The following is a 10669-nucleotide window of genomic DNA, read 5'->3' as shown; positions in this document are numbered from 1 at the left end:
AAGTATTGCCAAACTATATTTTTATTATTTTTTTTTTTAAAGACTTATGAGTGATTAGCATTCATTTTTATTTAGATTTATATTTATTTTTGCAACAATTTTTCCCTTAAGAACCTAAGACAAAGGACCTCCATCCTATATCCTTAGAAATTCTCTGGGGTCTGCTAGAGTTACAAAAATGTACATTTAATGAAGCAAATTTGTTTCTATTTAAGTACAGAGCACAAAGTAAGTGTATGAAGAGCTTAAAAAATTATTTCATTTTGGCATATAACTCATTTTAAGATTAGATTTATTATTATTATTATTTATTGTAATAGTGTTGTTTTTTTTTCCGTTTCTTTTTTATTTTTTAACAATTTAGTAGTCCATTTGGTCCATTTTCATGAAATCCTGTCCTGTTTGGGTTGTCTTGAAAATTTATTAATTTGGTCAAAGGGATGTAACCAAAAGAAATTTCCACCTTGCATCTTCCAGTCCTAATTGTCTCTCTTGTTGAAAAAAGAAATTAATGAATAGTTTATAGGTAATTTTTAGTAATTATAATTTTAAAGCAAATAAATGATGTATTAAATACATACACATGCAAATTTTTAATAGTTATTACTTATACAAAACCATACACCCATACATTCAAACTTATTTTCTTCATTGTTTAAAAAGACTTTGTAAATTGATAATTTATGATACAAATGAAATCTACCAATTCATGATAGAAAATAAAGGATTCCTTGGTTAATATAGTTTATAGGTAATTTTTAGTAATTATAATTTTAAAGCAAATAAATGATGTATTAAATACATACACATGCAAATTTTTAATAGTTATTACTTATACAAAACCACACACCCATACATTCAAACTTATTTTCTTCATTGTCTAAAAAGACTTTGTAAATTGATAATTTATGATACAAATGGAATCTACCAATTCATGATAGAAAATAAAGGATTCCTTGGTTAATATATAACATATGTACATACAATGGGTCGATGTAAAATTACATTTGGGGTTAGCCTTTATAGTGTTAAATTTTAAAATCAACTATATTTCTATATATTATATCTAAATCATTAGGGTTAAAATTGGCATTATGGTACACAGCTTTAAGTCTACTGTTCCATACTAAGTTTCTGTATTCTGACACAATTATTAAGTTAAAATTATGTATCATCTTGTGTTTAGTTTTAGGTAACTTATTTAAGAGAACAAATAAATTAATATTCACATTGGTTTCACAATTTCCTTCTAATAAATCTCTTATAGTATTTCTAACATTACTAAATAAAGAACATTCTAGATATAAATGCTTTTCATTGTCACCATTAACAGATTGACAAAATTTACAATATTTTACACCAGGTTTTTTCTTTGAAAATGGAGTCATCCCAAAGATAAGTCTGTAAGATATTTCTTTAGCTTTTGTTGCAATGTGTTTGTTATGAAGGTTAGTAAAAGTGTCTTTAAAATCTGTTATATTTAAATCTTTTCCCCATTTAATCCTAATAGCTAAATTTTCTTGTAACTGTTTTTTTAATGTTGTGTATATTTCTTTATATTTATTGCGTATTAAAGGTTCATTGCCAGAAAGAGTTCTTGAGATGGATCTGTAAAAAGGATGTAAGTTTGTGCCAAAATAGTGTGGAGTGTTGTTTTGTATTGGAATTAAATTGCTTAATCTCAAACCATAATAGTATATTGTAAGGGGGAAATCATTTGGATTCTTAACTACTTGACCTATGAATTTTAATCTGAGTGCACATATTTTAGTTTTGATGTCTTGTAAATTGATCCCCCCATCCTCTTTGTTTTGAATGATTGTAGTATGTTTGATGTTTCTAAGTGTGTTTTTGAAGATGAAACTTCTAATTATGTTATTTAATTGAAATATGTATTTTGTAGGGGGTTCTATAATATTGGCTAAATAGACTATCTTTGGGATGACCAAATTGTTTATAAGGATGGCTCTACCAAAAATAGTAGAACCTGTGTGCTTGTACATGTTAACTATATTGGATGCCTTAATAATAATATTTTTCCACTGATCTTCACAGAAGAAAAAAGGGTTACTATTGTATTCTATACCACATATTTTGATTTTATTTACAAGTTTAAAAGAATATTTTTCCTTAAATGTCCACTTCCCTACACCCATTATTGAGGATTTATTTATATTAATTTTAGAACCACTGGCATGGCCAAAGATTGTAAACTTTTTAACTATGTTATTAATATCATTTTCAGAGGAGGGAAAAAATGTTGTGTCGTCGGCATAAGCCTTAACTTTGACTACTGGGATGAGTCCCGGGATTTTTGTTCCTTTGATAGATGGGTCTGACCAATTGATTCTAGAAAGGGTTCTAGACAAAGGATGTATAAAAATGGGGATAAGGGACAGCCCTGTCTAACAGATCTTTGAATTGGAAAGGATTGGCTTAAAGAATGGTTGATTATTAGTCTACTGTTAGCATTGGCGTAAATTAGTTTAATAAATTTTATTAAAAAAGAGCTGATCTTACATTTTTCTAATACTTTAAAGAGATAATTATGGCTGACTCTATCAAAAGCTTTCTCTTGATCTACAGATAACAAGGAAACGCTAGAGTTTTTTCATGACTGTACATGATAAAATCTCGAATGAAATGTGTCATTCCATCAATACTCCTGTCGGGGTGGGTGCAGTATTGGTCTTGTCCTACGAGTTGGGGAATGAAGGGTTTAAGTCGTTTAAAAATCATTTTTGTCAGTAGTTTATAGTCTGTATTGAGTAGTGAGATGGGCCTGTAGTCACTTGGAGAACTGTTATCTGTTGTTTTTTTGGCTAATAGTGTAATATATGCTTCGTTGAAATTTTTTGGAAGTTGTCCTGTTTTAAACGCGTCACTATACAGTCGCAGTAGTAGAGGGCTTATTAAAGGAAAAAAAGTCTTATAGAACTCAAATGTCAGACCGTCCGGTCCGGGAGATTTATTGTTTTGTGTCGAGTCAAGTGCTGTTTGGAGTTCGTCTAGAGTAAATGGAGTCCCCAAAAGTTCTTCATCGGTCTGCTTCAACTGTTTACATAATTTTAGAAAACATTCTTGAGCCTCCTTGTTTATAGGTTCCATCTGGTAGATATTTGTAAAATGACTTATGAAAACATCTTTAATTTTGTCTTCGTCTTCAACTTTGGAGCCATGTCTATCAAGAACACTTGTTATGCATTTACTAGACTGAACATTTTGTTCAATCGACAAGAAAAGTTTGTTTGGGCCTTCTTGACTTAAATAGTTCCTACATCTAACTTCTGCTCCTTTGTAGATGTAGTTATTTAATTCTTCCAACTTTAATGAGGCTTGAGTTCTATCTATTTCGTCTTCAGCGTGTAATAGTGTGTGCTTCAGTTTCTCTAGTTCTTGTTTTCTACGTGTCTGTACCAGCGTTGATATGACCTGACATTGTTGTTTTATTGAATTTTTTACCAGTGACCATGTTGTTGTTATCTTATCTTATCTTATCTTATATAATAATGTTAGGTTAAAATTTGGATTGTTTGTATCTTGTAAGCAAGTGTTTGAGATTAATTCTATAAAAAGAGGTATTTCTAGAAGAGAATTATTAAATTTCCAATGACTAGTTTTCCTATTCTTTTTTTTACTTTCCTTACTTATCGTAACTATTATTGCCTTATGGTCTGAATATTCCAGAGACTCTTCCAAATGAGCTACCTTACTTATATGGTACTCCGTTGGTACGTAAATTCTGTCTAGTCTGGAAGTTACGAGATAAACTTTATTCACCGAAGTAGTGTCCTGACCTGTGGGGTTTACACTCCTATACGAATCAAGTAATTTGAATTCATCCTTAATGTCTTTCAAGAAATTATTAATGGTAGTGTACATCTGTGAAGGAAGATTCACCGTTGTTGTGTACTGCTTGTCTAGTGTCGACGTGATGTAATTAAAATCCCCTCCTAAAATTAAACTATCCCCTCTGTATGTGTCGTGTAATTTTTCACTCAAATATTCAAAAAATTCCCGTTTTTGTTTTTTTCGCTGGTGCATAGATGTTAGCCAGTGTAAATGTTTCATTTCTTGTTTCTACTTTTATGATGACTACTCTCCCTTTATTGTCACTATACTTGTGGACTATTTTAAACCTATCTGACACCTGAAAAACGGCTACCCCCCTGGATCTGCTACCATAACTAAAACACCCTTCATTAAAACCCATATCTGTTGTGTATTTGTGTCCTTTGTGTTCTGTATCTAAGTTTGTCTCTTGTAAAAAAATAAAGTCTGGTTTGTACTTTCTTGATAAGTGAACTACATATTTTTGTTTGTTTGTGAGTCCGTGAATGTTGAGAGACAAAACCGTGATGTCCTCCATGATTATATATTTAAATGGGTTTGTTTGTAACTAAGGTGCATGTGTGTTTTTGTGAAAATTGAATTGATATGCCATGATTATATATTTAAATGGGTTTGTTTGTAACTAAGGTGCATGTGTGTTTTTGTGAAAATTGAATTGATATTGGATTCCTGTAGGAAAATAAAGTCCGGTTTGCGTGTTTTAGTTGAGTGAACTATGAATTTTTGTTTATTTTTCAGACTTCGAATGTTAAGTGAAAGAATTGTAATGTCTGCCATAATTGTGTGTTGGTAGGTTATTGCGTTGTGTGTGTGTGTGTTTGACACTGTGTGTGTGCCTACTATTTAAAAGTAGTTCATGTGTTAGGCGGTGTGTCAGGGTCCTCCCCCTCATCAATTACTAGAGGTGCAGGAGAGCTGGGGATATCTTCCGAATCCTCCATTTCCTCTCCCGTTCTCCCCCTTTCCCTTCTCACTTCAGAGCCTTCCCCCTGGTCATCTGAGGTAGAGGACAGAGAAAGAGTTCTTTTTCTGTTTGTTTCGCTAGGAGAGCTTGGCTCCGATCTAGCGTGTCCGGTAGTTTTAATTTTTTTGTGTGTGCTAGACCCTGTGCTACTTTCGCCTTTTTTTTTGGGGGGGGGGGGGAAAGGGTACCCTTCCTACTGTCCATACGTTTTTCAGGTGTTGTACCTTTTTTTTGCTTTTCACTGGTTCGAACCCATCTTCATCTACCTCAGGGGGTATAGCCTTGGTCTGCCCCCTTTCACTATCTTTTTTCATAACTGACGCATATGTGTTCCTTTTACCTTCCAAGGACCTCTCAACGTCCTTTTTGGGACCCCTAGGGGTAGCTCTGTTAGGACATTGGTTTGACCAATGGTCTTCCTTCTGGCAGAACCAACATTGCTGCCTTCTCCCCTGTGTAGTGATTAAGACTTTGTAAGTCCTGGGATCTTCTTCATACTTCAGTTGTATGTAGTGGGGTAGCTCGGCACCCTTACGGGGTTTAATCCAAGCCGCCCACTTGTCACTAACCCCTAGCCTAAAAGCTTCTATTTTGGAGCCTTCTGCAGCGAGGGTACTGAAAATCTCCTCAATTTTTTTCTTCACCCAGTGAAGCGTCACTTTTATTTTCTCTTCCTCCAGGGTGGTAACTTCCACCCTGTAGGTGTCTTCGTTTCCGAAGACCTTTCCTATGATCCTGTTCCTCACCACCGGTGAGGAAACACCCAGGAACCATAGGAAAGGGTTCTCAAACCGTTACAGGGAACCCACCTCCTCCGGCCCGAGCCTCAAAGCGGCAACGATGGACGCCATCGAAGCTCGAACTGCTCCCTGTCCGGACAGTTTTATTAGTAGAGTACCTGGTTGGTGGACCAAGCCACCCTCCAGATCCTTTTTTTCTATTAGGAATGTCTTTATAGACATAGTAGAAAGAAAGGAAAAAAAAAAAAAAAAAGGAAATGAACAGAAAAAAACAAACAAATCAATGAACACACTCCTTAAGGAGTAAATTGGAGACACAACACTCCAAAGAACACACTCCTTAAGAAATAAATTGGAGGCACAACACTCCAAAAGAAAACACAAGAAAGTTTAAAAACCGTAAATCCAAATGAATCGAAACTCCAAAGAAAACACAAATAAACAAATAAAGAAAAAATACTTCCAATAGATATAGATTAAACATTGGAAACAGAGGCCTAAAATGCTGCCTCGACCTGGGAGACCTTGCTGATCATAGAACCGCCATCGTGACCACGGTAGTCTCCTTTGCCAGGTAAGTATCAATTTAACCAAATTCAACCAAAATATCGATTGTTTTGCACTATTTACTAAATGGCACCAGCTAAACGTAAAACTGTACTTTTTGGTATGTACGATTGGTCTACACCGAAATGCATTGTTTGTCTATTATTTATTATGTCTTAAAGGCTGTTGTTTGGCCTTATCATAGAGGTTCGATGGGACATACTTTTAATTTTGTTCTTGTGCAAGGGAGAAAAAGACTCAGAAATTGACGGAAAGGCAACATTAAAAATTTGACGAGTTTGTCATTGAAATAGACTCTAGTCAAGGCTAAAGACAGAGAAGAATGGAGAAAGACTGTCGACAGATTATGAGTAGTGCCCCAACAATCCAACAGACTAAGGGATTGGTGAAGGTGAAGTGGATACTACTTGTTGAAGGCTGAGAGGATGTTGTAATTGTGATTTCGGTTAGAATACGAGTTTCAACCCCCCCTCCCCCTTTTTCGTTATTTCCTTATTTTTCACTTTCGTTCAATTACCACATTGGCAAGATGAAGTCAGCCGAAGTTTAACTCTCAACTCGAGCTGAGCTGTGTTTGTTGAAAACAAAAACTTCTCCCAGGTACCCCATGCCCCCAAATAAAAGTGAATGTACAGAGTACGCTGAACATAAATAAAATTGAAATGACTATTGGTTTAATCAAAAAGTTGTTAAGGGCCAAAAGAAAAGCATGATTTTATCAAAAAGGATACAAATTTAGAATTTTTTACATTGAATATGTGTCACAATAGCTCATTTTATTCAACAATAATGTTATTAATATATCAATTTAAATAGCGGAATGAGTTTAGAAGAAGTTTATCTAGCTAAATTTAAAAAAAATCGATTTTTTAAATGAAAAATTGTATTTTTGTTGGCCTATTTTGACTACCTGCCCCCCCCCCCCCTTTTATGTATTTATAATGAACTGTAATGCCGTTTTGTATGTGCAATAGAGATAGTTGAAAATGAAAATGTACACCACAAATTGTAGATAGAGATTATAAAAAGTATTATCGAACATCAAAATCAATCTTTCTTTCTTTTATTTTACTTTTCAAGCTTATGTCCTCGAGTTCTATTTTTGTCTCTTATTCTCCCTCTTTTGAACTCAGTGGCGTAGCTAGAGTAGGGGGAGAATTAGAAAATCCCCGCCGTGCCCGCACGTGAGTGTTTGAAATGGTTTTTTACATTAAATATTAAATCTTACACAAAATGCAAGGGCCCCCCAAACAAGTCAAGCCCACGGGCCCCCAAATGATGGCACTGTTTTAACTCTCTTTATCAATGTACGTTAAATGTAACATAAAACCAAACCAAGCGTTTGGACCTCAAGACATGCAAGCTAGATTGCTCAAAGAACTAGCCACGAACTAGCACCAGTGGTCAAACTTCTGTTTCCGGTATGACGTTAATCAGGGTAGAGTACTGAGGAACTGTAAAAGAAACAAAAGTCACTCCCCTGTTTGAAAAGAAGGAGATAAATCTGATCCGGGAAACTACAGACTAGTATGCAGCATCAAATGTACAATGCTAGAACATACAATACAATATGTAATAATATCATGTATGTAAGAACAGTTATATAATGTATAACTTCACTAATACTTGATTTTATGAAAGGATATAGATACACGTGAAAAAATGATGCTTTTTTACCTACTTCTCTAGTGCTATTTACCACCATAGCTTATTAAAAATAATGTTGGCATATTTGGTCCATGAACTTAATGGATTAATAGCTCATAGATATCATCAATAATTAAAACGGAAAAAAATATTCTGCAGGCTAAAGTTTGTACATAGTCAAAAAAAAAGTAATTTATTTTAATGATAAATGAGTTAAAGAATGGAATGCTTATATGTTATGATTCAGAGAAATGCAATTTAGTGTTATTTTTCATTGCTAATAGTGGATATTCAAAATTTTTAAAGAAAAGAACAAAAGCATTTGGTTCCTATGCTTCTATATTTCTATTAATTTAATCATTTTCTCTGTATTTTTTGTCGTTTCGACTTAGAAATAGCTAAATTGTTTTGTATATTGTTAAATATGTACGTTGTCCGTTGAAGCACTTAAATTCTAAGTAGACATTTTAGAAGTTGCACTTAATGAGATCCTTAGAATTGCAAATGGACAACTCATTAGTTAAAACTTTCTAAAATAATAAGTGTTTTCTTTATCAGAAAAATAGTTATTCTAACTATCACAGAATCAAAAGTAGCTGAAGTGTTTTACAATTTACAAAGCTTTTATTAACTCACTCTGTCTGCCTGTCTATCTGTCTGCGTGTCTGGTAAAAAGTGTATACACGTCATTTCTCCCACACCCATTCTCGGATCAAGTTGAAACTTTGATTGACATAGACAAAACAGGAAGCAATAAAAAAAAAGTAATTAGACAATTAATTACTGGTAATTAATAGCTTTTGTTTGGTACCAACACTGGAAACTAATACTTCAGTATTCACAGAAATTGCTAAATGTGTTGGGTTTAGTCCCCTTATATCATAATTTCTCCTTTACACATTCTCCGATTAGGTTAATGCCAGTGACAATTATTTATTGTACCTAAAAAAAGGATAATAAAACAAATCTCAATTAGTCCATTAATTAGTGGTAATTAATTATTTAGTTTGATATCGATTAAAACTTCAGGGGAGGTAACTACTATTGATGATCGTAACATTGGCCTAGGTCTAGTAATTGAAAGACTTGTAAATTCATACGAGGTCTGGTTTAGATATAATAGATTCTATATCAAGATTCTATATCTAGTTCTAGATCTAGATTTAGATCTAGACTTCGATCTAGAATTAAATCTAACTCTAGATCTAGACTTAGATCTATTTCTAGATCTAAGCTTAGTTCTTGAATCTAGATTTAGATCTAAAACTAGGTCTACATCTAGCTAGATCTATGTCTAGTTTGTATAACAAATGGCAATGGAGATATTAATTTTTATTTGCGAGGAGAAAGTCTTGTTGTCATTTGTACACAATTGTATCTTAAAGTAGGTCAAGAATAGTAGAAGGCTAGTACACTAGATTAAAAAGATTTCATTTCATCTTTTTAACTATCAACTTGCCTCTTAGTTCTTTCAACCATACTTTCTGTATCATCACTCTACTATTAACTGACTAACTCCTACTCTGCTATTCATTAGCACACTTGAACAGTTTACTCATTCCTAATAATAACAAATATCACCCACGTAAACATTAACAATACACTCGCGTCTATGGCGCATACTTCATCACTGTAAAAAGAGTCAGGACCAGATCTAGACTTGATTAGGCCCTAAATAATTAAGAGATTTGGCCCTTTTAATTCCAACCCCACACACTTCAAGACCATGTTGTTTACAACACCTGTAATTTTCTTTTGTTTTTTTTTTCCCTTCATAATGATTGAAAATTTTAAAGGAACTATTTTGGGGGCACACAAAAAAGTAAGGGCATTAAGCTATAGTTTGTATTACCTATAGATCAATCCAGCACTAAAGAGAGTGCATGCTCAATAAAGTTTAATTAAAAAAAAAGGTAACAGGGGTGTCGAGCCAATACTGCAGAGGGAGAGAAATTAGATGCCCGTGTGGCACACTGTAATGGGATTGATCCTCAAACAATCAACCTGGTACTATTTTTGGTCAACCAGACGATGGCATTGCGCTAGGGAGATAATCAACCGACGATAGAGAGAGACTTGAAGAATCTATTTGGTAGAGATACATTGAAATATTTTCTGCAAGTAAACGTTTGAGTAAATCTTGTCGCAGTCTTTTCTATCTAAAACTGAATTTTAAAAAATTCTTTATTCTAACATTGGTAATATTTATAATAACTATCCAGATATTACCCGCGGACCCTAGCTTGTTGAGATTTAGATCTATGTAAAACATGACGAGATGTTTCCTTAACATCTGTCAATGCGCACAAGAAAATGAAAGTTGACTAAGAAAATGGGGTTTACCCGTTTAGCTGATCTATTCAGTTAATGTTAAATACTGTGAAAACGATTTATTCGATTAGTTTTAAAAAATCGTTCTTCAGTAGAGATAAATTTAAACATACACTACGGTTACTGTCATAATCTAAAGAAATTTCTAGCCAAATTTTATCAAGATTTGTCAAAAGGCTTTGGTTTCTATAAGTAACATACATAGTAAGTAAAGTAAAGCTCTACTTTCAGACCTTGAGGTCTATTGGGCAGATGATGTTAACATCATGTAACATGTAACATACATAATACATACATTACACATACATACCACTTAATACATACATACATACATACAGACACACACAAACATATATACACACATACATATAGTTACATACATACATACATACATACATACATACATACATACATACATTTCTACCTTCACCCTTATCTAGCCCTTAGCCCATTGGACCGTTGGGGCTCCATGCAAGATTTGTAGACCGTCTTTCTCCATTCCTGTCTGTATTTTGCTTTAGCTAGAACCTTTTAAAATGGCAGGTCCGTCAATTCTTTTATGTTGTCT

This window comes from Biomphalaria glabrata, chromosome 6, assembly GCF_947242115.1.
Source record: "Biomphalaria glabrata chromosome 6, xgBioGlab47.1, whole genome shotgun sequence".
In the NCBI taxonomy this organism is placed as follows: Eukaryota; Metazoa; Mollusca; class Gastropoda; family Planorbidae; genus Biomphalaria; species Biomphalaria glabrata.
Note: the sequence above shows the minus strand (reverse complement) of the source record.